The sequence below is a fragment of the Pteropus medius genome, unplaced genomic scaffold, assembly GCF_902729225.1.
Source record: "Pteropus medius unplaced genomic scaffold, Ma_sr-lr_union100, whole genome shotgun sequence".
Classification (NCBI taxonomy): domain Eukaryota; kingdom Metazoa; phylum Chordata; class Mammalia; order Chiroptera; family Pteropodidae; genus Pteropus; species Pteropus medius.
Window position 1 is genome coordinate 4,108,952 of NW_024350325.1, and position 27,257 is coordinate 4,136,208.

The 27,257-nt window shown below is 33.9% G+C and overlaps 1 protein-coding gene and 1 long non-coding RNA gene across 5 annotated transcripts in view; one reads left to right on the forward strand and one right to left on the reverse strand.

The window, feature by feature from the left end:
- The window catches only part of TUSC3 (tumor suppressor candidate 3), a 155,434-nt gene that overhangs the window by 32,902 nt on the left and 95,275 nt on the right, over window positions 1-27,257 (reverse strand). The gene's annotated exons all lie outside the window — the stretch shown is intronic.
- Window positions 17,834-27,257, forward strand: part of LOC120583837 (uncharacterized) — a 37,513-nt gene continuing 28,089 nt past the window's right edge. For both annotated transcript variants that reach the window (XR_005647879.1, XR_005647878.1), the window contains exon 1: window positions 17,834-18,412. This is a non-coding gene — a long non-coding RNA (uncharacterized LOC120583837). The remainder of the gene's footprint in view (window positions 18,413-27,257) is intronic.

Sequence of the window (27,257 nt, forward strand, 5' to 3'; positions counted from 1 at the left end):
ATTTCAGATCCTGAGCTCTTATTCTATATACTACCTTGTTATTTACTGGACATTTGACCAGATGCTTCATATACATTATCCCACTGTATCTTAACAACCACGTAAAATAATTATCATCATGTCGTCTTCCAAGTGAGGAAACTGGGACTTAGATAAATTAACTAATTTGCTTAAGATTGCAAAATTAGTAATTGGTGAAATTTGGACTGAAATCTAGGTCTGATGACCTCCAGGGTACGTGCCTTTTCCACCATTTTATAGCCACTTATCAAAAGGAAGGAAATCAAGTGAAACATTTTGTAAAAGCTTTATCTGGCAATCACGTAATTAAATGATGACCATTAAAGTAATTCAAGTCAACATTTATAAGACTAAAATATTTGAATATAATAATACTGGACAGTATGCCTAGATTTATATAGTGACTACAGAGTAGTATGTCTATATTAGAATCACAAATTTAGAGAAGCAAGCTTGGAAGCTAAGCAGGGTTGGGCCTGGTTAGTACTTGGATGGGAGACCACCTAGGAAGACCAGGTGCTATAGGCAATAAATAAATAAATGAATGAATAAAAATTAAAATTAAAAAAATAGAGAAGCAAGAACTTCAGACATTTTCTAGGTGAGTGGTTTCAAAACTTTTTGGTAACTGAATCTTCTCTGGTCAAAGTTACCAACAGATTTCCACATTTCAAATCCAGTCAATGGTCGGATCTCAGTCCTGCTTGATCAGTCTGAAGACTCTGCTGCATGTGATATTTTCTTCTTAATATTTTCTTCACTTGACTTCTAGGTTGCCACTCTGGATTCTCCTACTTTACTGGCTCCTCTTCCTCAGGACCTGTGGCTGTTCCCTCTCATCATCCTAACTAAATTCTGGAGTAACTCAGAGCTACATAGACTTAACCTTCTTCTCTATATTTAACCTTCCTAGGTGTTCTCATCCAATCCCATGACCTTAATTATCATTTCTATACTGATGATTCCTACATTTATTTCTCCAGCGCAGTCATTTTAGACTTGTGTACTGGTCTGATATGTATCCACCTCCACTTGTAATCTAATAGTCATTAATAGACTGCACTTGGAAGTATAAAACTCAAAATGGTCAAAACAAACTTATGATGTGCCTCCCTTTCTATCTCAGAAAGAGCAACTTAATTTTTCCAGTTATTTAGGCCAAAACCTTGGACTCAGTCTTTTCTCTCCTTCCCATATCACCAATCATTGACTATTAACTCTACTTTCAAAATCCATTCCAAATTCAAACACTTGTTACCACTTCTAGGAGGCCCTGACAAAGGAACCTGATTGATTATATCAGATTACTGTCTGGTCCAAGTAGTCATCTCTTGCTTAGATTACTGCAATAGCCTCCTTTGTTCTCCCCTCTGCTATCCTATAGTCTAATTATCAGATTAATCCTGTTAAAGCTAATTAGATTCTATCATTACATTACGGGAACCCTTCAATTCTTTCTCAAATATGTGAGAAAATATTCAATCTATTATCTGCTTCCTCAAAATACCAAAGAACCTACATATCTCTAATTTAAACAAAACAAAACAAAACAAAACAGCTAGCTTAAAAAATTCTACACTTGGTCCTCAGAGGCTTATTTTACCGTAACAAATCTGTAACACTTGTGGTTTGCTTTTTGTATATATGAGGCAGTACACAGTAAATGCTCATAGGCAATCCCTAATCTGCTACTTGCTAGTTGTGTTATCGTGAACAAATTACTTAACCTCAAATACCTCTTGTTTAATAGAAATAGGAAGATATTCCTCAAAATACTGTCCTAAAAATCAATGAAGATAGTCATGTTAAGTACCTATGGTAATCAAAAATAATCAAGGATAAATCATTTTAAAGTCTCTATTCCAAGACAATTTTTATCTTCTAAACATTAGATGAGCATACTGAAATGCCATTCAGAAATTCATTTTATTATCAAAGGTGAATTTATTGTGTTGAAATGATATAAAGATGATATTCAGGAACCTGTACTAACATTTGACTTTTGTCTATCTTCTTTAGTTATCAAAATCACTTTAAGACCAGATACTACAAAAGACTTGAAGATTTAATAAACTAGAATTCATTTAATAATTTTTATTGAACAATTATTATGTACCAGGCACTGATTTAGGCAATGAAGATCCAGTGTAACAAAAACAAAATAAAAAACTTCAAAAAACAATGTTCTCATGAGTTTACACATTCAAACTTTGAGAACATATTTTGTCTACCAAGCTGTAACAGATATTTTTGGCAAATACTGAAAGCCATACAAGCAAACACAAACATAAAAGGACAAATAAGCATTCCAGAGGTCTTAAGCACTGACCCTAGAAAAGGATCTTTCACTTAAGCAGCCATATAAAGCAATGTAACGATTTAATTAAGACAGAACTAAGGTTCACATTTTTAAGTTCTTCTTAAAATTCTGTATTTAACTGATTCATGTACTTTCAAAATTCTTTATAAAAGTAATAAGTAATGGTTCCTTTATAGCTTTAGCATATATATTCATTTATATTCTTTCCCCCTCTGATTTTTACTAATTTTGATAAGAGATTTTAGTAGCTAATGGTAATTTAATCCTTAATATATATTTAACTTGCATTTATAACCATAATGTATTTGCAGATCTGATGACTAGTCAAGAAAATTTGCATGTCCTTTCATAGTAGATACATATCTGTTTTTTTCCATGAAGACAAATGGTTCGACAAAACCATTAATATAAATGTTCCTCATCTGTCCAGTCCACTGAACACTTTTTAGAGCATATGAACTAAAATCAAAAAGAATGATTCATAAATATTACTTTATCAGAAAGTGCATTACCATGACTTAAAAGCCAATTTTATTCAGAAAATTAGATGATTTGAAGTTTGCATAGCATAATATAAATAAAACGAATAACTCTTCATTTCAAGTAACATATTTGAAAATAAAAATTAGTGTATTTTGTTTCATACAATAATTCTAATACCTCTTACATAACAGTATTAGAAAAGAAAATGAATATGAAACTAAATAAAGTATATGCTAGTAGATAAAAGAAACATCATTCCCTTTAATTTATTCCTAAATTCTTGGAAGGTAATATCAGTCATTATGTTCTGCTTTTTCAATATTATTTTAATTTTATGCATAGTGAGTAATCATTAAGGAATCCTTTCATGCACTTAATGTTTTGAAAATAATAATGGCCAATGTGGACCAAAAGGTTGTTGTCTGAAAAGGCAGCCGTAGTAATGTAAAGCACACTGAACTTAAAAGTTGAGAGTCTCAGTTTCTACTGATAATATCCATTCAATTTAAGAAACTAGATGTTAATCTTGGTCAGTCCAATCACTTGGGTCTCAGCTTCCTAAACTATGAAATAAAGACACAGAAATTGATTTTACCACGAAAACCGGGTAGTATAAAAGGTTATAAAATGGATTTCAATCGAAATGCCTGAGTTGGTATCCCTATCTTGGATCTGCCACAAATGTGACCTTGAACGTTGTTTAACTGTATAATAAAATTTTTAAAAAATGTGAGAAGCGAATTAGGTAATGTATGTCAAATACTTAGTATCACGCCTAAAACCCAAAAGCAGTCAATAAATGTTATCTATCATTATTATCATCACTACTATCCAAGAGTCAAATGAATTTCAAAATTTTACTCTATTTTAGTCATGTGACTCAAAGATGAGCATAACATCTATAAACATAAAGTTTATGCCTTCTGTTAATAACAGATGATGTCTAGGTTAAATTCTTCTGCCAATGAATAATTTTTAAAAATTTCTTATTCAAGTCTCATATACCAATCTGATATAAAAATTATCATCCTTTGAGCAAAAGCAATATATAAACAAATAACCTGTTTGATGAACCCTAACAAAGACTGTTTTAGTTAAATGTGCGTTGGAGCAAAACCAAATATTAAGATAAATAAGCGAAGTACAAAATGTTTTTCAGTAACACAAGCCAGGAAATAACTCTTTTGAAGGCAATAATACACAAGATTCGAATTAGTTATTTCTCCCTCATTCACTGACAAAATATATACTGACATCTATTTGCTTTGGCGTATGTTTCTTACTAGAAAAAAAAAAGTGTGCTTAGCCAATTCTAGAGAGAGTTAAGTGGTTTCGATCATTTTAAAAACTGTAACTTATTTAAAAATAATCACTTATGACACCAAGAACAATGCAAATGAAACTAGGATTAGATATTGTTGGGTATAACCAAATAATTTGTCTTAGTTCAAGGGCTTTTGGTCCCTTCTTTCTTTTGAAGTTACATGATTACAAAATGAACCAAGAGCTTGTCAGCAGCCAGAAGAAACACTGCTGTTATCTTTCACTATCTAGAGGAATTCATTCTTCCCAATCTTTTCATGCAGTTTGAATCAAATCAGTATGAAATGACATATACTTTTTCTTTCTATCCATTTTCTTTCATCTTTTTTGCATACACTATGAAAAATTACCTATGAGAATCTGTTTAGCTTTTTTTATCCCTTATTTACTGCCTCCCAGTACAAGGAAAACAGACACTTGAAATTTAAGAAAATCTTTTAAGTGATAATCTCTCAATCATCTAACATATGATTCTTCTTTGCAAAAGTATTGCAATAGCAGAAAAAAAGAAACATGATAATTTATTATAAACATAAAAACAGAATATGGATAAAAATCTTGTATTTTCTTTGACAGCACTTCCAAAATAGTCAAAAGGGTTGCCTCATTGCTTTTAAATAAACTTATGTCTTTGAAGTTAATCTTGGTGCTTTAAGATTTGCCAGTAGACGAGCCACTGCTTTCCTGATTATAGCCTCTATAAAATGAGGGATCCAACTTTTTGTGTATAACAGAATCAGTCTTTTTTTTTTTTTCCTGGCCACGTAATTCCAAGTAAATATGTTAAATTAGTAAGAATGCAGTAGTTACACCTTAGTCCTGAGTCTCCTTTGTGCCCTAAGGTACCCAGCACATTGAAATGAAATAATCTTTATTTCCTTTCAGCTTCTTTCTGGGAATATTAATGTCCAGGAAAGGATTCTTTTAAACTGTTGAGACACATTATCTTATTTAGTGCTAAAATTAATAGAGATACTTAAAGGCCTCCTATGATCTTCCCATTGTATGATACTATAATCCTGCTTAAGATGGAACCAATCAATGGAGTCTTTATTAAAAACAAAGTGTGAGAGAAGGCAGGCAGGCGGGCTTCTCTTGTGCTAATGGCAAAACAAGTATCCTGGGTCACCACTGTTCCTGAACAAAACAAGCTGAAATCCCAAGGTACTTATCTCTCTGACATTCTAATAAAAGATTTCTCTGTTTCTTCATACTTATACATTTCTAGCTCTTTCCTTAGGGGTCGTTTTATTCATCAACCTACATCAGCTTCTCTGAGTTAGCACTAGTTCTTGCTAAACTGCTACACCAAATGGCATATGTGATACAGATCATATAATAGCTAGGCCATGTCCTTCTGGATTTCCCTGAAAGAAGAGATATTAATAGGTATTATCTACATCCAGGTGGCAAAGATTGTCACTGTTTGATTTCCCCACAGACTACACGTATCTCATGCTTGAAATTCTTAAGTACTTCATTAAATATTTGGCTTAAACTAAAAAATGATTATAATAGACATAAAACAGTTCATGATAAATCTGATTGCTTCCCACTCAAATTATTTTGTCTCCGTCAGCTGTTAGCAATAAGCCACTGCTCTCTCGTTAACTGCAGTTTTAGGACATCTTTTAGCCTTATTCCAGTTGAACTTATTGTCCTGGTCATACTCCAAAAAGGATTTCTTCAATTTTTCCTATCCTCCTTGAGGTTAAAAGATTGACCACTCAACCTAAGTCAGCGATTCTCAAAAAACGGGTGTGCATGAAATTCCCTAGAGATATTTGTTTAAAAAAACAGATTCTTAGACCCCAGGTATGGAGATCTAATACAACAGGTCTGTGATAGCACCAGAAATTGACAGTTTATTAGCTGAAAGCCATTTCTTTATATCTATATTTTACAAGAGGTCGTGTGGGAAGATGGAAATGTGTAATCCTGTAAAAGCTGTCAGAAAGGCTATGTATTCAGAGAAAGCATCTAACTAGTAAGAAGTTAGTTTTTTTTTTTTAAATAATAAAAGAATTACTATTACAAATGTATAAGTTTAGAGCTCCATAGATGGAAGCCTATAATAAGAGTGCTGGCTCCACATTCAACCCAAGCAACAGAAGAAACTACATGTGGTTTATCAGGCAGGTGAGCAACAGATAATATCATAGCAAATGTCTAAAACCTCAAGTATCCCTACTGTGAGAGATTCTGCAGAGTATTATTAGACCGATGGTAAAAGTTACAGAGAGTCAAAAACTGAGCTTACTGGAAATGAAAGAACCAAGTGTGCTATCCAGTCATGAAGCTGTCGACAGTTTCTGGATATTGTCAAGGTTGCAGGCTAGGTAGGGTCTGCTCAGTCTTATTGAAGCCCTTTTCCACAAAAGTTGTCAGCCCTGATAATACAGTGGAAAAATCTCTTGCCTTATGAGCTTTACCTGAATCAGTGTCAATAAGACTGGTAGTCCATGTATTTTAAGTAGGGAAAAAAGTGAGTTAGAACAACAAAAAAACCCCACAATCTCCAGTCAGTATTAAGGAAATCTTAAGAAGAATATGCTGAAATAGTCAATAATAACTGTTCCTCCCTAGAAGGTCAGCTAATAAGAACAAAGAATGTAGGGCGGGTACACTCCTGGGATAATATAAAACAACCTTAAGCCTCAGACACTAGTAAGACAGTTACTGGGGATAAACTGTGTTTGGAGAAGCATCTTTTACTTTTTTTTTCTTTTGCATCTTTTACTTTTTGAATAAATCTGGTAATATGGTCAATAAAAGAGAGAGCTTCTCACACCTACTGTATTTTCAAAATGTTAAGAAAATAAAAATACGACAACATAATAAGAACTTCTTCCAAGTCTACAGCCAAAATTTAAAAGGTTCTATGACTCATCTTCTAAGTAATTTTAGTAATTCATATTTTCTTAATAACAACACATTTCTAGACTTATTATAGATTTTATTTTATTCAATAACAAAAGAATACTTGAAATACATAGTATAATTACTCATAGAATTTTCTTTTGTAACTAAAATAATAAAAAGTTCAAAATTAAAAGTCATTATATTCTACAGCATTTTAGCATCCAACTGAATAGCTTTAAATGTGAGAAATACTGAATATGTAAATTTATAATGCAAAAGCTTTGGAAGCTCTGTCACATCAGGTATATGTAAAAAGTATAATATAATCAAAATGGGTGGGGTTTTTTGTCCTCTTTAATTTTAACTTCAGGGGGAAAAAACAAACATCAAGAAAGATTAATATTCTTATGTCATTATTATAAATGTAGATCCAAAATGCAAGAACAAGAACAAAAATAATGCAGCTTAAAATTTAAATCATACTCTGTCAAAAATAAAATCATTCGTTTTATAGCACCAAATTTTTACACTCGTGTTTGGTCTAAGAAGTGCATTAAGAACAAAGTTTCTCTGTAATTCTATAATTCATTTGCCTGGTACAAATCATTTTTTGTTACTTATGGGGCTATTAGGTGATAAAAAGATGTTATCAAGCAAACTTATAAAGTGCATTTAAACAAAAAATAAACATCACTGTCTTTTGAAGCATAGTCTGTCTCTAATATTTCTTTTTTTGGTGTATCTGTAAAAACGAATGTCAATATCTCCAATTTTCAGTAAATGTTATAATTCTATATATGTAAACATATTCACAAAGATGACAAATACCCTGGGTGACCAGGCAATTATTCCTTAATAAAAAACCTTTTAGCATATCCGTTCGATCATCCTCTTATCATTATTTGTACTTTGTATTTATTCATGTCACTGCCTAATTGATTGCAATATGAGCAAAATATTGCTGAGTCTAAGTTCCATTACATCATGCTGGACTACCTGCTATGACAGTTTTTCTAATCCAGTTCTTCACATAGCTTTAGTTTACATCCTTAAAACTTCTCATATATTGTCTTATGACACTTTCTCTAAGTTCACCTAATGCCAATTGCATTACAAGTCCAGTGTCATCTATTTTCTCCATATGTCCAGGACCACTGCATTCTGATGAGCAAGTCTGGAAGATCACTGCCTCTAAATCTCTGACATCAGACTTCATCTTGACATTTGATGTGAAATATAGTATGATAGTATGATAAATAAAACCTGTCTGAGAAATGAAAATGATACTGATAAGGATTTAGGTATTAGACCCATATAACACAGTTGACAGTACCATGGCTTTGCAGGCCTTGAGAATGGGTTTGTTTGTGTATTTATTTATTTATGGTGACATTGGTTAATGAAATCCAGTAGGTTTCAGGTATACAACTCAACAGTAAGGCATATATATATATTGCACTGTGTGTACACCACCCACAGTTAGATTTCTTTCTGTCACCACATATTTGACTCCTTTTACCTCATCTCCCACCCCCTCCCACCTACCCTCTGGTAATTATTGGTCTGTTGTTCTTGTCTGTTTTTCCTGTTTATTTGTTATTTTTAGGTTAATATTCCACATATAAGTGATATCATGTGGTTTTCAACTTTTTCTGTCTGCCTTATTTCGCTTAGCATGATTATCTTGAAATCCAACTGTATTGTAAATGGCAGTATTTCATCTCTTCTAATGATTGAGTAATATTCATGTGTGTGTGTGTGTGTGTGTGTGTGTGTGTGTTGCTTCCACGTCCTGGCCACTGTGAATAATACTCCTATGAACATTGGTGTGCAATTATCCTTTTGCATGTATGTTCTCAAGTCTTCGGTGTAAATACCCAGTAGAGGGATTGCTGGATCATATGCTAGATCAATTCTTAGTTTTCTGAGGAACCTCCATACTGTTTTCCATAGTGGCTGTACCAATCTGCAGTCCCACCAAGCAGTATATGAGGGTTCCTTTTCCTCTGCATCCTCTCCAACATTTGTTATTACTTGTCCTGTTGATTATAGCCATTCTAACAGGTGTGAGATGGTATCTCATTGTGGTTTTGATTTACATTTCCTAATAGCTAGCAGTTTTGAGCATCCTTTCATGTTTATTGGTCATTTGTATGTCTTCTTGGGAGAAGTGTCTGTTCAGGTCCTCTGCCCATTTTTTAATTAGATTGGTTTTTTGTTATTGTTACTGAGTTTTTGAGTTCTATGTGTATTTTGGATATTTGGCCCTTATTGGAGGCATTGATTGCAAATATGTTTTCCTATTCAGATGGTTGTCTCCTGTTGATGGATTCTTTTGCTGTGCAGAAGCTTTTTAGTTTGATGTAGTCTCATTCATTTATTTTTGTTTTTACTTCCCTTAACCTTGAGGTCAAATCCATAAAAGCTTCTTTAAGTCCAAGGTCCATGAGTTTAGTTCCTATGTTTTCTTCTATGCAATTTATTGTTTCAGATCTTATATTCAGGTCCTTGATCCATTTTGAGTTAATTTTGGTGTGTGGTGATAGACAACAGTCTAGTTTCATTCCTTTGCAGGTGAGTTTCCAGTTTTCCCAGCATCAAGGCTTTCCTTTCTCCACTGTATATTTTTGACTCTTTGGTTGAAAATTATTTGCCCATATGAACATGGGTTTACTTCTGGACTCTTAATTCTGTTCCACTGGTCCATGTGTCTGTTCTCCTGCCAATACCATGCTGTTTTGATTGTCGCTTTGTAGTACAATTTGAAGTCGGGTAGAGTGATGCCTCCAGCTTTGTTCTTTTCGCTCAGGATGGCTTTGGCAATTCAGGGTCTTGGGTCCTTCCATATGAATCTAATGATTTTTTGTTCTATTTCTTTATAAAATGCCAATGGGATTTTGATGGAGATTGCATTAAATCTGTTTAATGCTTTAGCTAATATGATCATTTTAACTATGTTGATTCTTCCAATCCAAGAACACGGAATATCTTTCCATTTCTTTGTATCTTCTTTGATTTCTTTTAATAGGGTCATATAGTTTTCATTATATAGGTCCTTCACATGTTTCGTTAGATTTATTCCTAGGTATTTTATTCTTTTTGTTGCAATTGCAAAAGGAATTATTTTCCCACTTTTTCTGACAGTTCATTATTAGAGTATAGGAATGCTATGGATTTTTGAGCATTTTGTATCCAGAAACTTTACTGTATTTGCTTATTGTTTCTAGTAGTGTTTTTGTGGAGTCTAGGGTTTTCTATATAGAGAATCATGTCATCCACAAATAGTGACAGTTTGACTTCTTCATTTCTTATTCGTATGCCTTTTATATCTTTCTCTTGATTGGTTGCACTTGCTAAGACCTCTGATGTTATACTGACTAACAGTGGCGACATTGGACAGCCTTGCCTTGTTTCTGATCTTAAAGGAAAGGTTTTTAGTTTTTCACCATTAAGTACAATGTTGGCTGAGGGTCTGTTGTACATGGCCTTTGTTATGTTAAGGTACTTTTCTTCTATACCAATTTTGTTAAGTGTGAGAATGTGTTTAACTAATGATGGATGCTATTGGTTGAATCTGCTAATCGGCCAAATGTGACATTAAATTCTTGTAATTTTCTATTTCTTTAAGCTTACTACTTCTAGACTACAAATGAACATAAGTCATCTTTATATTTAATCAGTATACTATCCATGTGAATCCAGGTATATGAGAAGTATAGTATATATTAGTCTGTATATAACAGGCTAATATACAATCTCTGGTTCTACTATAAAAACTTGATAGCACTAAACATAACAATTATCTTCAATAGAAGCACCACACTCTAATGGTTGGGAGCTGTGGTTCCAAGCTGGGCTGCTAGGTTTGAATTCTAGTTGTGTGGTCATTATAATAATTTAAAGCTTTTATAAAGGTATGACGTGAAGTAAGCCTTTAGTAAGTTAGCTATTGTTATATTTATTCCACAAATATTTATTAAATGTCTAACATGGAAGGTTACCTATGTAGGGACTTGAGATAAAATAGTGAACAGAGCAAATATCTCTAGCTTCACAGGGCTTAAGAGTCATGTCTGTGTATGTGGGGGAGGGGCAGGAAGCTGGGCTAGAGAGATGATAAATATATAAATATATATGTATATATAAATAACAAAATAAATTGTATACTAAGGACATTGGTTAGCCATACTGATTTGGGGAAAATACAGACAAGGCAGAGGGAACAATGACCAGCATGAAGGCCTTAAGGTAGAAATATGTTCAATGAACAGTAAGGTCAATGTGTTGCTGAGGACTTAGATTTCACTCTGAGTCTCATGAGAAGCCATAATAGGAAGGTTTTGAGCAGAATAACATACATGCTGAGAACAGACTATAGTGGAGCAAGGATAGAAGAGAGGAGAGAGGGATTACTACAATAATACAGATAGAAGATGCTGGTAGTTTAAAGCAGGTTGATGGCAGGTGGTAAGAGATCTGATCCTGGATAAATTCTGAAAATATATATTTTGATGTATTTTTTGTTTCCTGTGCATTTTATACAAAAGGAGACTATAACTTTATAGCTGATACAATGTGTAGGAAAAAATTTAGTTATTTTAAAGACCAAATTCATAGTAAACATATATTTTAGTATTTACAGTAATATAAATAAAGAACACTTACATTCGAATGGGAATACATGAATTTAAACAAAATCTACATATTCAATTATATTTGGATTTATTAAAAATGTCACTAAAAGAGTAATATGCACTTTACTTTTGAAAGAAATATGTTATATTATTTGTCTGTGAAACTTCTCTTTTTACATTTTCTCCTTTGGAAGATTCATACTCTAGTATTCAACAGCTCTTCTATATGAAAGACCCATTCCCAGCCAATTGTATATTTTCATATCTTCTAGAGTAACTACTAATTGGATATTTTTACTGAAATATCCCACTTGAATGCCCTAACACTCTGAAATCAAAATTTTTTCAAATGTCAATATTCTCCACCCAACTAACTTATCTTTGCCAGACTTTCATGCTTCTGTCAACAATACAACCATTCTTCTAATGATCTAAGTTTCAACTTTGACATCTCTGTCAAAGTTGTATTAAATGATAAAGCCAGTGAACACTTTCTATTCTAAATTTGCCATTTTTCTATTACCTTGACACAACTGATTGATTGTCTTAAATACTTATCATATCATCCTTACCTTATGAGCTCTCAATCTTTGCTCCTCAATCTCTCACTTCTAGCTAAATCTTCGAAAATCACCACTTTAATCAGTTTATTGCTCACAAACCTTTGAAAATTTTAAATTGCTTATAGGCCATTCAACACCTTTGAATCAATCAATCCATCAATCAATAAATCAATCCAACAAATATCCAGTACTTAAGAGATACTGTACTTCATACAATGATAAAAACAAGTAAATATGAAACATGGTATTTTGCTCAAAAGGAACATAGTATATGTGCATAAAAAGATATGTAATCACACAGGCAAAATAAAATGAGGGCACTGTGCTTTATACTGTATATTTATTAGATCAAGATTTGAATCTGTGCTTGAGATGCCTCCTTTGTAAATGAGTATAATAGTATCCTTAATTAGAACTGCTAGTGGTTATCTATATGTATTATAAGCATATAATTAAAAAATCATATTACTCTAGAGATTTCAAAAGTGTATTTCATCATTAGTACTTAATGTATTACAAATATATCTGTATATCAGTGTATTACTAGAGAGCACTTGTATGAACTTAATTTTTGCACATAAATTGCTTTTGTTGTATATACTTCCACTTGTAAAACATTGGCTGACTTTTTCTTTACAGATTAAAAAACTCATTAGCTTACAAATATCATAATCAGAACTTGCTTTATTTATTGTGTATGGCACTGTAAATATACCTTCTTCAAAAACTAAAAGCAATTTCTCTTTTAATTGTCGCTTTTTTTAAAAACTCGCTGATTCGTAAGAAATCCATCAGATCTGTCTTTAATCAGAAATACATATTAGGGGGTAAGGGCATTCATGAATTTTCCATTAGATTATTAAGTACAGTCGAAACTCAAATTACAGATTTATAATCTTTGCATTTTTCTGTATATAAATTATATATCAATACAAAAGAAAGGTATATTTTCAAAGAAATATTATTTGGAAAATACTATACATAGTAAAACACTACTATGAGTTTTTCATTTATAATCATGAAGCTAACACTGTTCTAAAGCAAACAATATGGCTGGAGAAATCTAAAATGATATTTTACCAATTTTTAAGAAAATTGAACAAAGTGAAATAAATCTTAAACTAGCAGGTAGAGAACAAAAACTTGTATATTTAACATTCATGCTAAGAAGTATAACGCAGGAATTTATTCGGCATTGAAATATCTGCTTTAGAATAACACCATATGCTTTAAGATAGCAACATGGCTCTAGAACAATTATACTAATGAGAAGTTATGAGCTATCAACTCAAAAGTCTCTCTGATAAGCAGTTCCAGCAGTTATAGTTTACCAAATATAACCAAAATGTAGTATCTGTATTGTATTGTAGAAATCTGACATAATAAAAACATTTTAGGGCTGGAAAGAAACTATAAGAGCTATTCATTTTATTTTTTCCAAGGTTTTTAGATGACAGCATAATAACTTCAATAAACTTGGGTTTCAAAAATAAAAATTTCAGAACAAGATAATTCTGTATTTGCTATACTTATTATTTACATAAATTTCTTTACAGGTTAAGTCAGGGGTCCCCAACCTCTGGGCCACAGACGGTTACCAGTTCTTGGCCTGTTAGGAACCAGGCTGCACAGCATTTGGTGAGCAGTGGGTGAGTGAGCAAAGCTTCATCTGTATTTGCAGCCTCTCCCCAGCATTGGCATCATTGCCTCAGCTCAAATCATCAGGCATTAGATTCTCATAGGAGCACTAGGCCCTGGTGCCAAAAAGGTTGGGAACTGCTGGGTCAAGTAACCAAATCCTTTATTAAATGTGTTTGAGGTAAAGAGCTACAAAAACAATTCTGTTCTTGTATTCCCAACAATGGAAAACTTTTAGCAATGATATCGCTCAATGTGAATAATATTTTAAGATGTGCAAGGTAATTTATGCCCATTCTCTGTCTCAAAACAACTTATGCCACCAATAAAGATAACTCATTTGAGCAAGCTAGGAGGAGTTACTCTGTTATTAACTGTGAACTGCTATAGCTTCAATAAGGAGTCAAATTCCTTCAAGAACATGAGTAAGTGCCAATATTTTTGTGAGAAATATTTTTAACAATGTTTTGATTGAATAGTAATGTTCTTTTATGGGCTAAATTGTATCCCCACCTCCAATTTCACATATTGAATTCCTTACCCCAGTACCTCAGAATGTGACTGTATCTGGAGATAGGGTCTTTAAAAGACGTTAATTAAGTTAATATGAGGGAGGACCCTACTCCAATATGACTAGTGTCCCTATAAAAGGAAATTAGGAAACACACACTCATTAGGGAGGACCCTACTCCAATATGACTGGTGTCCCTATAAAAGGAAATTAGGAAACACACACAGAGAAGAAAGACCACGTAAAGATACAGGAAGGAGAAGACAGCCATCTACAAGCCAAGGAGAGAGGCCTCCAAAGAAACAAACTCCACTAATAATCCTGATCTCAGAATTCTAGCATCCAGAACTGTGAGAAAATAAATTCTGAGGTGTAAGCTATCCAATGTGTGGTACTTTATTATGGCAGCCCTAGCAAACTAATATATGTTCCAACTAACAAAAATTATTAATTTTCTTCATATTTTAATTGTTGACACTGGTGGCTGAAGTTCTCATCGTTAGCTTCCTTTTAATGTTTGGACTATTAAAAATTAATTTTAAATGCTTACAAAAACATACATTATGCACACATATATATTTACAAGTGGAAAGATCCACACAAAATTGTTAACTATTGTTATCTATGGTACAAATTTTATAGATTGAGAGGAAAGTAATGAAAAGGAGGGTTAAATATTTTCTTTTATATAGTTCTGTATTATTTGAATTTTTTTACGAATTTACAAGGAAGTATTTGTGGATTATATGTGGATGAATACATTCTTTTAAAGAAAGGAAAAAATATTTACTCTTCCCCTGAAGTAGTTTATAATCTAGAAAAATAACTTCAACTGCCATGGGCAAATAAAATTAGAAAAATGACTGAAAAATGTCCATCTGATTTAACAACACAGAAATACATGGTGAACTTAGCGTGATTGTCAATGGAGTGATACTGAGTATACTGAGGAGTAAACAGGAAGTCTGAAGCAACTTCATGGGCACAGACAACTCTTTTGGTACTTCATACAGGAAATAAGGTCATTTGATGAGTGTGAAGACTAGGATAGAGGTGCACTAGTGAGAAACCATGCGTAATACATGAAATCAAAACTACGATTTCCCACATTTTACAAGTAGCAACTAGATAGTAGAGCTTAACAGGGATGAGGATTGGCAAGGAGGATATAAGTGGAAAAAAAGAGAATGAAGAGTCTGAAGTTGATCTTAGTGTTCTAGTGGGACCAGTTAAGTCCCTTAAAAGATAGTGATAGAACAGGAAAATAGAAAAGATCTAAGAAAATAGATAAGGAATAAAGATCAGAATAAGCAGGAATAAGAGAACAAAAGAAATTGAATTCAATAAGTTTTGATGAGGTTTCAAGTAGTTCCCAAATGAGCAGTTTAAGTGGAATGAATAGGTAAGTTATAAAATTTAAAGAGAAAATTGATAACATGAAGACAGTGTGCTAAAAGAATTGACAGCATGGGTGTTCTGAACAAAGGGACTTAAAAAGTTTTCAGCATGTCTGAGGACAGAAGAATGAATTAGATAACCTTTAAAAGTCCTTTAAGATCCTCTACTCTTATTTTTCAAAACAGTTACATCGTCTTCAATACTGTAAAAAACAGAAAATAAATACTTTCTAAAAAAAGTATGACAGAATATTCAATACTAAGAAATAAAACATCATCATATATTTGATCCTCTTTACCCTTATCAACCTTCCCCTCCTCCCACCAACCATTAACCTCTTTCTGTCCTTATCTGTTTGTCTTGTTTATTTGTTGCTTTCAGTTTTATATCCTACATATGATTGAAATCATATAGTTCTCAACTCTTTGACTTATTTCTCTTAGCATCATAATCTCAATATTGGAAGAAAATTTAACACTGGGTGGTGAACACACAATGACATATCATTAAACTGTACACTTGAAACCTCCATAATTTCATTAACCAATGTCACTCCAATAAATTTAATAAAAAGATATATAACAATAATTTATAGAAACTATGTAATTCATCTTAATGAGTTTTTTTTTCTCTTGAAGATGTTAAAAAATGAAGGAATGAACAATTTTAATTTAACCTACTTAATTGGAATTAACATACCATATGGTGGCTACTGCAATGTTTCTCTTTAGCAAATCGCAACAATATGTATTCGTAGGGTTAATTTCTGGTTTATGGTTTCCTTTCAGTCCCTAAAAATATAGTAAAAACCTGACTGTATCAAATTGAGGGAAGGACTGAGTTATAAATTTTAAAATAGATTCTAAAATAGTAGAATAACTCTAATTGTCAACTAAAATTTCTCAAGTAGAATGCTTGTTTAAGTAAACAGGTAAAATATACTGGCAATTAGCATTATCCTTATGGATATAAACAATCACAGTACTATTGTTAACTAAAAGATATTCTTTTGAACAAACTAAGCAAAATAGAAAAAACTTGAAAACCTTTAATTTGCTTAGTAAAACAGACTTATACAGTAAACTTATCTAAAGATGTTAAACTATCACAAATTCCAAAAATGAGTTCTTAACTAATGCTTAAAGCAATTTTGAAATATATCTATGTACCTTTTTTTTCCTTCTCAGACCTAGTAACCTCTTTTCTAGCTAAAATTTTGGTTTAGAAAAAAGCAAATTATCAATGGCACAGATACTTTGAAATTGTTTATCTTCTCGATCTTCCAAATGTTTAAGAAATAAAGCAGAATCTTCTATGCCTAATGGATTAATTCTAGAATCCTACAAGTGAAGAGAGATCTCTTAAAATGTAATCTTAGAGCTTAAGAAGTTCAACATTGAGGAGAAATGGAGAAGAATTCTTCAGAAGATATTTTTCATGACTTTATTGCAAAAGAGAAAGCTGGTAGGGAGGGGAGATAACAAAACAAGGGGAAAGAAAAGAAAAAAGAGGTCATTTTGGGAGCATTGTTTGTTATTACCATAATACTAGAAACAAGACTGGATTTAGAGCAGAGGTACATAAGACTTAGGATACCCTTGAGCGGGTGGGTTGAGGTGGTGGATTAGTCACTCCAGGGAAGTATGGAGTGGCTTCTGGAACATAGGTTACATTCCATTTCTTGATCTGGTGTTGGATATATAGGTATGTTCTCTTCATGAAAATTAAGCTACACATTTATGATTTGCATTTTTCTATACATATGAAATGTTTCTATAGAAATTCCACTCAGATAAATAAGTAAATAACTTGGGAATCTTGCTGCAAAGATACATTTCTGGATTCCATTTTCTAAAATCTGCATTTTAACAAGTACCCTGGGGGTCTATGCAGGCAATCTCCAGAACATAACTGGAAAAACAACAGATGAGGTTCAAAAGTAATTTCTTTATCATCTCAGCAATGCTTTTTCCTGCTGTAGGCATTTCTGAGCCATTCAGTGAATCAGCAGATTCAACTCCAGTTGTCCAGCAAGCAGAATGATCACTGACTACAGAATGAGGGCTCACTTTAGGTCAGAACTCATTTCCACTCTTACTCTTTATTTTACCTAGGTTTAAAACATACCAGGCCCTACACTGGACAACAAAAAAATGTGAAAACCATAGTCTCTGCTTCCATTAAGTTTATAATCTAGTTTATATGAGTACATATTACTTAAGATACAAGACAAAAAATTAAGTGGCAAAAATGGCAGCAAACAAAGCACTATAAAAGTAAAAGGAAAAATGAAAAAGCAAATAAGGTTTCTAGGAAGATATCAGAACTAGATAAAATCCAAGTAAAATTTCAACAGAAAAGTAAAAGGAAGAAAAACTCTAGAAAGGAAGGTAGGGGGAATGCTGAAGTAAGAAACAGTATGGACTGCACATAGGATTCCCAAGAAGGAAGCAGTTAGAGATGAGGCTAGAAATTTAGGTTCTTATTATATTTGGCAGGGCCTTGGATAAAAGAAATAACTATACCTAATTTTAATTTTATAGGCATAAAGAAATAACAGAAGACTTTTGAATAGAAAGGAGACATGATGATAAGTCTCTTCAGGAAACTGAATTTGGAAGCTACAAATTTAACTGACTGAAACAAGAGAAAGATGAAGGTGAGTCACCATGCTATATTATACTGATTGTAAATCTAGGCTATGCAGCTGGATAGATCTGGACTCCACTGCAACTCTACTTTAACCAAGGTACGTACCCACTTTGAATCACAGTTTCCTCACTTCTGATTGGGAATAATAGTACTAATTCATATAAGGGTACTATACAGACTGAAGGAGATAACATGTAAAGCTCCAACACATCAAAGGTAATTTTTCATCATCATTCAAAAAGCTAGTCTTTTTCACCTAGCTCGTACTTTTCCTATGCTCTAGGATGTGGTGTATTTAGTTGGTTTACATAAGTTTTGCCTGGAGCTAAATTCTGATGGAGGAAATAAAGGTATGGAATAAGGAAAAAAAAATGAAGAAGATATAAAATACATGCAAGAAGATCGATTATCTAAGTCTAGTTCAATATGCTAAAGGACAACTGGGAAATAACCAAATAATACAAAATTCAACTTCTCTAGTAGTACTTGTTCTCATCATCTCATACTTGGATTTGGACAAAAGCTGCCAGATGGCTTTCCTTACTCTTATAACAGAACTCTATATTGCTGTCTAGGTAATATTTCTGAAAAAAAAAAAAAAAAACTCTTTCAGTGGCAACCAATCTGCATATCTGACCTTCCAAGACAGATTACATTGGTTGTAAGACACTTCTCCAAACTTAATATAATCTAACATCTAGTCAGGCTATCTTTGCTGTTTAACACAGTTTCCACTTCTGCTTTCTCATCTTAATATATGATCATCTACTATTTGGAGTGCTTTCTATCCTCTTTTAAACCAATCTAAATATGACTTATCCATCTAAATTAAGTACCATTTTCTCAGTGAAACTTTTCATAGCACTCAGCTCCATATAGATATTTTTCTAATCTGAAACTATGAAGTATTTATAAGTCAGAACCACTAAGTTTATACTTGCATATACACTGATCTGAATTGTTTTCTGCTTCACTTTTATTAGTCTAAATGATAGCCTTGCCGAGTAATTTTGGTTGTAGTTGTTTGCTTTTCATCACTTTGAATATTCCGTGCCAATCCCTTCCAGCCTGCAAAGTTTTTGTTGAAAAATCAGCTGATAGTCTTATGGGTGCTTCGCTGTAAGTAACTAACTGCTTTTCTCTTGCTGCTTTTAAGATTCTTTGTCTTTAACCTTTGGCATTTTAATTATGATGTGTCTTAGTGGGAGCCTCTTTGGGTTCATCTTGTTTGGGACTCTTTGCACTTTCTGGACTTGTATATCTATTTCCCTCTCCAGGTTAGGAAGGTTTTCAATCCCTTGCTCTCTCTTCTGATATGACTATCATGCAAATGCTGGTACACTCGCTGTTGTCCCAGGACTCCCTTAAAACTATCCACGTTTTTAAAAAATTCTTTTTTCTTGCTGTTCTGACTGGGTGTTTTCTGCTACCTTGTCTCCCAGATCGCTGATTCAATTCTCTGCTTCATCTAATCTGTGTTGACTTCCTCAATTATATTTTTCATTCCAGTTATTGTATTCATTTCTGACTGTTTCTTTTTTATGTTTTCTCTTTGTTGAGTTTCTCACTGGGTTCTTTTACTCTTTCTCTGAATTCACTGAGCATCTGAGTAACCAGTGTTTTGAACTTTGTATCTGGTAGATTGCTTGTCTTCATTTCATTTAGTTCTTTATATGACATTTTCTCCTATTCTTTCATTTGGGAAATGTTTGTCTTCTTTTTGGCTGGCTCCCTGAGTTCATTTCTATATGTTAGGTGGATTGGCCAGATCTCCCAGTCTTGGCAGTGTGGCCTTATGCAGTAGGTGTCCTGTGAAGCCCAGTGGCACAGTCTCCCTGTTCACCTGAGCCAAATATTCCAGGAGTGCCTTCCTGTTGTAGTTGAGCCTCAACTGCCGTTAGCACATCAGTGAGTGGGAATGACCTTTGGCAGACTGTGAAGTCTAGTGACCACAGTGGACAAGCTGTTATGTGGGGCTGACTCCATGGAATGGGAGTTGTTTTAGCGAGTCTTTAGTGCCAGCCTAGTCCACCCTTTGGGTGTGTCATCTGTGGAGCTGGTTGGCTGGTGCTCTGGTATGCTGGTTCTGGAGGCTCTTAAGAGGGGCTCCAGTGCAGGTCAAGATCAGCCACCATTTGCGCCTGGCTTTCCGCTGCCTAGTGGGAACAACAAAGTGAAATGTGGTTGGTTGCTGCATGGGCTAGGTTTGCAGGCATGTGGAAGGAGCTATATACAAGCTGAGGCTGGTTGCCATGAGTGTTGAGCATAGGACCCTTTGGTGGGCACTGCAATGTGAGCTGAGGCCAGCCACCTCTTGTGTGTGGTTTGTGACCACTTAGTTGATGCTATATTCCAGGCTAACAATGGCCACTGGCCACAGCTTATGCTAGACTTGGGGCCCCCAATAAGAGTCACAATGCAAGTTGAAACTGGTCATCTCTTATGCCAGGCTTAGGACCAATTAGCAAGATGTTCAGGGCATGCCAAGGCCAGATGTTGCTTGTCAGGGGTTTGTAAATCTTTGAGAGATTTTAGGAAAGTCTACAGCATGAGCCATGGTAGGCTGCTCCTATGGAAAAGCCACTGAAGCAGCTTGGGCCAGGCACACATTTGGGTAGGGCAGGTTCTCAAGGAGCCACCAAGATGGGTGAATAGTGTTAACTGGGTTAATGGAAAGCTCAGATTTGGTTCCTACCTGTTCCTGCCAGCTAGGTATGAGGAAAGCTCAATAAAGGAACAGTGGCACTTGCCCATGCTTCTGTTCCCAAGGAGAGCTGCACAGACCCCTACCCCACCAGCTTTCGCTCTGAAGCCAGTCAATTCAGTTCCCCGCTCCCCCATGTCCCTGGTGCTCTTCGAGCTGCTGCCCCTGCACTGGAGCCCAGAGTGAGAGACTGTGGGTGAGTCTAGCTTGGCACCTCCAGAGGAACACTTGGCACTACAGCAGCCTTCCTCCATCTCACAGAATTCCCATTGGTTTCACAGCCAGATGAGGGCTCTTCTTTCTAAAACTGGTGCTCCAAGCTGGGGAGCCAGCTGTGGTGCTGGGACTCCTTCCTCTTCAGGGGGGAACCTCTGCAACTGAGATAGCCTTCCCGATTCTTAATTGCCATACCATGGGTATGGGACCTGCTCGTTCCGTGCTCTGCCTCTCCTGCCAGTTTTCTCATGGCTTCTTCTTCATATCCTTGGTTATAGGACTTCTGTTCAACTAGTCTGCAGGTGGTTTTCAATAATAATTCTATAATTTAAGCGAAATTTTGATGTGTTCATGGGAAGAGGTGAAGACAGTGTTTACCTATTCAGCCATCTTGACCCGAAGTCTGCATAATTATGATTTTATTTTCAAGTTACGAAATATTTATCATTGTATTAGTATCTTGTATTACAGACCATATTTTAATATAAGCAACATGACTGGCTATATTATAAAAACACAGATAATAGTGTTATCTTTTCTCCACTCTTGTAAGCATAATTTTAGAATAAAAGCTTTTGTTGATATTTCAAATGCTTTTTAAGTATTCACATCATGACTTTGACATCTTTTTTCCTTATTAGGAAAGTTTAGATTGAAGGATACTTTTTAAATTAGCTTACTTAAGAACCAGTATTAATACTAATTCAATGCCTTTGTAATATTATACATTATAGAAATTCTTTGCTCTATTTCCTGAGGAAATTACCTCAAAATACAATGCTATTCATGAGAAATAACATTTTCTTTTCTTTTGCTTCTTTAACTGACCTACTGATAAAAATAAATACAAAGAGAACAATACTGCTAGGTTCTAAAATGAAAAACAGCAGATATAGAAATATACATAAAAAGATACCATAAATATATGCCTTAATAGCCATTCATTATTTACTGAAAATTCAAAGGAGCATTATGCAGAACTATGCTAGGTCATGAGTGCTGAAACATTAAAGGTACTGTTGCTGTCCCTAGATTACAATCTAATTCAGTTAAGTACAAAAGGTATCTTTTTGTTAGACTCACTGCAGAAATCTGGGAGAGATTAAACCGTGTACAATATGAGCAACTTATACTATTTAATTGGCATCTAAAAAATCTAAATTTACAACATATAAGAAAACAAACAGTAGAAAATAAATGCTATGAATTCGATCTCTGTTGAGTCATAGCACAGAAAGTCAAGCTTTATGAGCAGGAAAGAATATGGAGTTTTACTTGATTATAAATAAAACAGAGCATGAAGAAGGGGATTAAAGCAGAAAGAGAAGCTACTTCTATAATATCTAAGAAATATGACTAACTGAATATGACCTACCTGCCATCACTACTGGAATGAAGCAGTACTGGAGGAGATATACAAAGACCTTGTTTTTCTAATCTGTAACATACAGTCATGCTCAAGGAGGTTAGAATGCAGTCTTCTGGGAAAGTTTTATTAGCAAGCTATCAATACTTAAGCAAGAGTCATTTTAAAGGCAGTTTGGTAGCTCTATCGTGTTACATAAAGACTTTGTTTATTTACTATATATGGCATTATTATTAGGTAATCAAATCAAATTTAACAAATATTATGTACATCCTGATTTCTAAAAATAAGAAATCAACAAGCAAAAATCTCAGCAGTTCTTCCCTGTCCTAGGGTCTAAGTTAAACAATAACAAGGTAATCTCTATGCTGCCTCCTTTGCAAAGCTGTTTTCAGCTTTAGAAAAGGAGGGCTCGTAGAGTCAAATGTATTGTACCTCTCTCTGACTGAGTTAATTACCAAAGGACACAGGCTTATTTAAGAAAATAAGAATCCAAAAGCTCTATTCATCTGAGCTTCTGTTGGCAATATTTTTCTAATCTCTTTTTGGCAATCACTAACATTGAGGGGGGGATTACTTCAGAAATATCACTAGCTTTTCTTTTTTAACTTGCAGAAATATGGTTTTTATTTAAACTCATGACAAATACTTTCTTCCACCATTCACTTTCAGACAGTATAGCTATTTAGCAAAGAGCAGATTTTCATTTCTAAATTAATAAACAGGGAAAATATACCTCCAAGTATTATGTACATAAACTGGTAGTTTCAACTCCCCACTCTGGAACTTAATTATTTATCATTTTCAGCTGTGTTTAGTAATGCTGAAACCAAATGAACCATGAGTTTGTATGATATAGTTACTAGAAAAGCTAAGAGAAAGTAAGCTTTGTTTCTGTTATTGTTTGTTTATTTAATATAGGTATGATACTTAGAAATAAAGGTAATACTACTCCTCCCTGTTCAGAACACATCTGGAGAATAGTATGCAAACTTGAACACTGCAGTCATTAAGAGTAGCACTGACAAACTAGAAAGCAAGACAGAACAGTAACCAGGATGGTGAGGAGTTACAAATCTGCCTTCTGATCACAGTTGAAGGAGCTGGAAATAGGTTGCCTAGGAAAGCCAGAATGATAACCCACCTCAAATATTTGTTCGTCTGGCATGTGAAACTTAGAAGGCACTTACTCTGTGACATGAATCCTCAACCCCCAGGTTGTTTGGCCTGTTAGGAACCAGGCCACACAGCAGGAGATGAGAGGCAGGCGGGAGAGCAAGGAAACCAGTCCCTGGTGCCAAAAAGGTTGGGGGTCACTGCTTTATGAGATTCAGGGAGTGAGGAGGAGAGTACTAGTATTAGGCATTTCAAAGGAATAGTTTTCAACTCAATATAAGAAACATTTTCCCAAAAAATAAAGCTAAAATTGGCTGTCTCATGAGAATTGTTGAAAAAGAGGCTCAACAACTACTATTTAATGTGGATGTTGTAAAAGAGTTTCTTACTCAAATAGAGGATTCTGGCTTTGATAACTTCTATAGTCTCTTCCATCTGTAAGATTTATGACATCTTTGAAGAATAAATGCCAAAGTTCAAAAATAAACCCCCTTAGGCCCTGAAAACAGATTCTTTTTATTTTACTACACACATATCACATTAATTCCTTATATAATGGTTTTTTCATTCTCATCAAATCGCTATTACCTTGGTCGTGGCCTTAATAACTTAAAATTCAGCAACAACCTTTTAACTTATGTCTCAGAACTAAGACCATCTGTGTCAATATGCATTAGTCATTCAAAGAAATCTTTACTTCAAAGATAAGATTATAAACCAAAAAATTAACCTCACTGTTTGCTTCAAGAAATCTTTACAGATCAATTTTTCAGACAATAGTCTGCACACCTGGACAAACAGCTTACTTTAAGATTCTTGCCTCGCAGTGTCCAGCAAACCTAAACCATTCTGTAAAAAATATTGTGTAAAAAAAATTTCCTAATCCAAATCTGTCACCTGCTTCATTGAAAAGCTCACCTTTAAACCATTTGTGTCTAGATCCCAAGACCCTATAAATATCCTCCTACTTCTACTTCCTACTTCTTAGAAACTGTGAAGACTTTCTTATTGCAGTAAGTTCTAATGCATTTAGCTTTGCTTTATTAACAGTTTGTCTGATGAAATTGTGGGGAGTCCAATATCTCCATGCTCCAACCTCTAAGCTGAACTACCATCCACGCCCCTCATTCCCCAAACACTTACTATAACCTACTACAAAATTAATTTCCTTCCTAAATCATTACTTGTAATACATTATACAATGGAGTAACAATTTTAATAGTAAATATATATGTATGACATTTTACAAATCATCTTCATTCTCAAAAACATTATATTAAATAAAAATACTATGTGATGTTTTTTTCAAGCATGGGCAAATTAATCTATGGTGATGGGAAATCAGAACAGTGGTTTCCTTGAGGGAGGAAGGTATAAATAGAAGAGGTCCTAAAGAAACCCATAGAAGGACACAAATGATTGATATCTTGATTATTATAGAGATATATACACATGTATCAAACTTATCAAGTTGTGCATTTAAGATATGTATGTTACACTGTGCACTTTACTTTCAATAAAAAATTGAAAAGTCAATTTAAGACTTCTGATTCTGAACAAGATAGAGTAAATGTATTTCTTTCTGTTCCGCCTGTTAAGTACTACCCCCAAATCCTGGATGTTATATATAAAACAAACATAAGAAGCCTCTGAAAGAAGAGAAAAGCATACAGCCTAAGGACCTTAGGAACCAAGGAACAATACAACAATGAGTTCCTTGGGATTTTTTGCACTTCATATATCCTGGACTGGATGATAATGGAGTAGCTGGCAAGCCAGAAACATCAATGGGCACAGATTTTTAAAAAGCTCCAATAAAAGCCTGCTCTTTTTAGCCAAATAACCTGGATAGCTGCACCCTATCAATATAAAAACTTTAGGACAAACATTCTCTCAAGTCACCCTTTCTTCAAATCACCCCACGATTTCCAACTGCTCATATTATTAAGAGCAAATTACCAAAAGGCTTTCAAGGTCCATCATAATCTAGCGCCAAGTTTTGTAGCCTAATTTCTCAATACTCACAGGCACAAATCATGTTGAATTACTTTCTGTTCTCTAAACAAGGGCTATGGCCTTTGTTCATTCTGTCCTATCTTGCATATACTTTCCACTTGTCCTTGGAAAAATATCTGTTTGGGTCCTCAGCTCATTTTTTAATTAGGTTGTTTGATTTTTGCTATTGAGTTTTACAAGTTCTTTATATATTTTGGATTTTACCCTTTATCAGATATATGATTTGCAAATATTTTTCCTTTTGTGTAGGTTATCTACATTTTTTGATGGTTTCTTTTACTCTGCAGCTCTTTAGTTTGATATAGTCCCACTTACGTATTTTTGCTGTTATTTGTGCATTGGACATCATATCCAGAAAATCATAGGAAAGACCAATAACAAGAAGCTTTTAATCACTTTCTAGGAGTTTTATAGTTTCCAGGTCTTAGGTTTAATCCATTTTAATTTTTGTGATACTATAAAATAGAGGTTCAATTTATTTTTTCTGTATGTGGTTATCCCATTTTTCCAACATCTTTTATTGAAGAGGATATCTTTTTCCCTTTGAGTATTCTTGGATAATTTGTCAAATATCAGTTAACCGTATATGCGGGATTTTATTTTTGGGCTCTTGATTCTATTCTGTTGGTCTACTTTTATGTCAGTATTATACTATTTGATCACTATAGCTTTGTAGTGTACGCTAAGTCTTAATGTCATTGATAGATTCTGCAACTTTAAGTGAAATGTATAATGAAACCAATTTTACCATTGGTTAATTGATATAAACAAGAGTGAAGTTCCTACACGTCTCATAAATGTTATAACAAAACAATGCTGAATAACATGACACTTTTGAGGACGTGCTATAGTCTGAAATCAGGAAGTGTGATGCCTCCCACTTTATTAGTCCTTCTCAGAAATGCTTGGCTATTTGAGGTCTTTTGTGGTTCCATATGAATATTAGTATTGCCTGTTCTATTTTGTGGAAAACACCTTTAGAATTTTGATAGGGATTACTGTGAATCAATAGATAGCTTTAGGTAGTACTGACATTTTAACAATACTAATTCTTCCAATACATGAACATAAGATATCTTTCCATTTGTTTGTGTCTTCTTCATTTTTTAATAAGATTGCTTTCTTTATTTCCTTTTCAGATATTTCATTGTTAGTATATAGAAACAAAGAATTTCTGTTTGCTGATTTTGTACCCTGAAACTTTACTGAATTCACTGATTAGTTATAACATTTTTCTTTGGTAGAGTCTAAGAATTTCTATATATAAGATCACATGATCTGTAAACAGATAGTTTTACTTCTTCCCTTCCAAACTGGATGCACTTTCTTTGTCTGACCGCCCTGTCTAGGACTTCCAGTATTATGTTGAATAGAAATGATGAGGGGGGTGCTCTTATCATCTTAGAAGAAAAGCTATCAACATTTCACTACTGA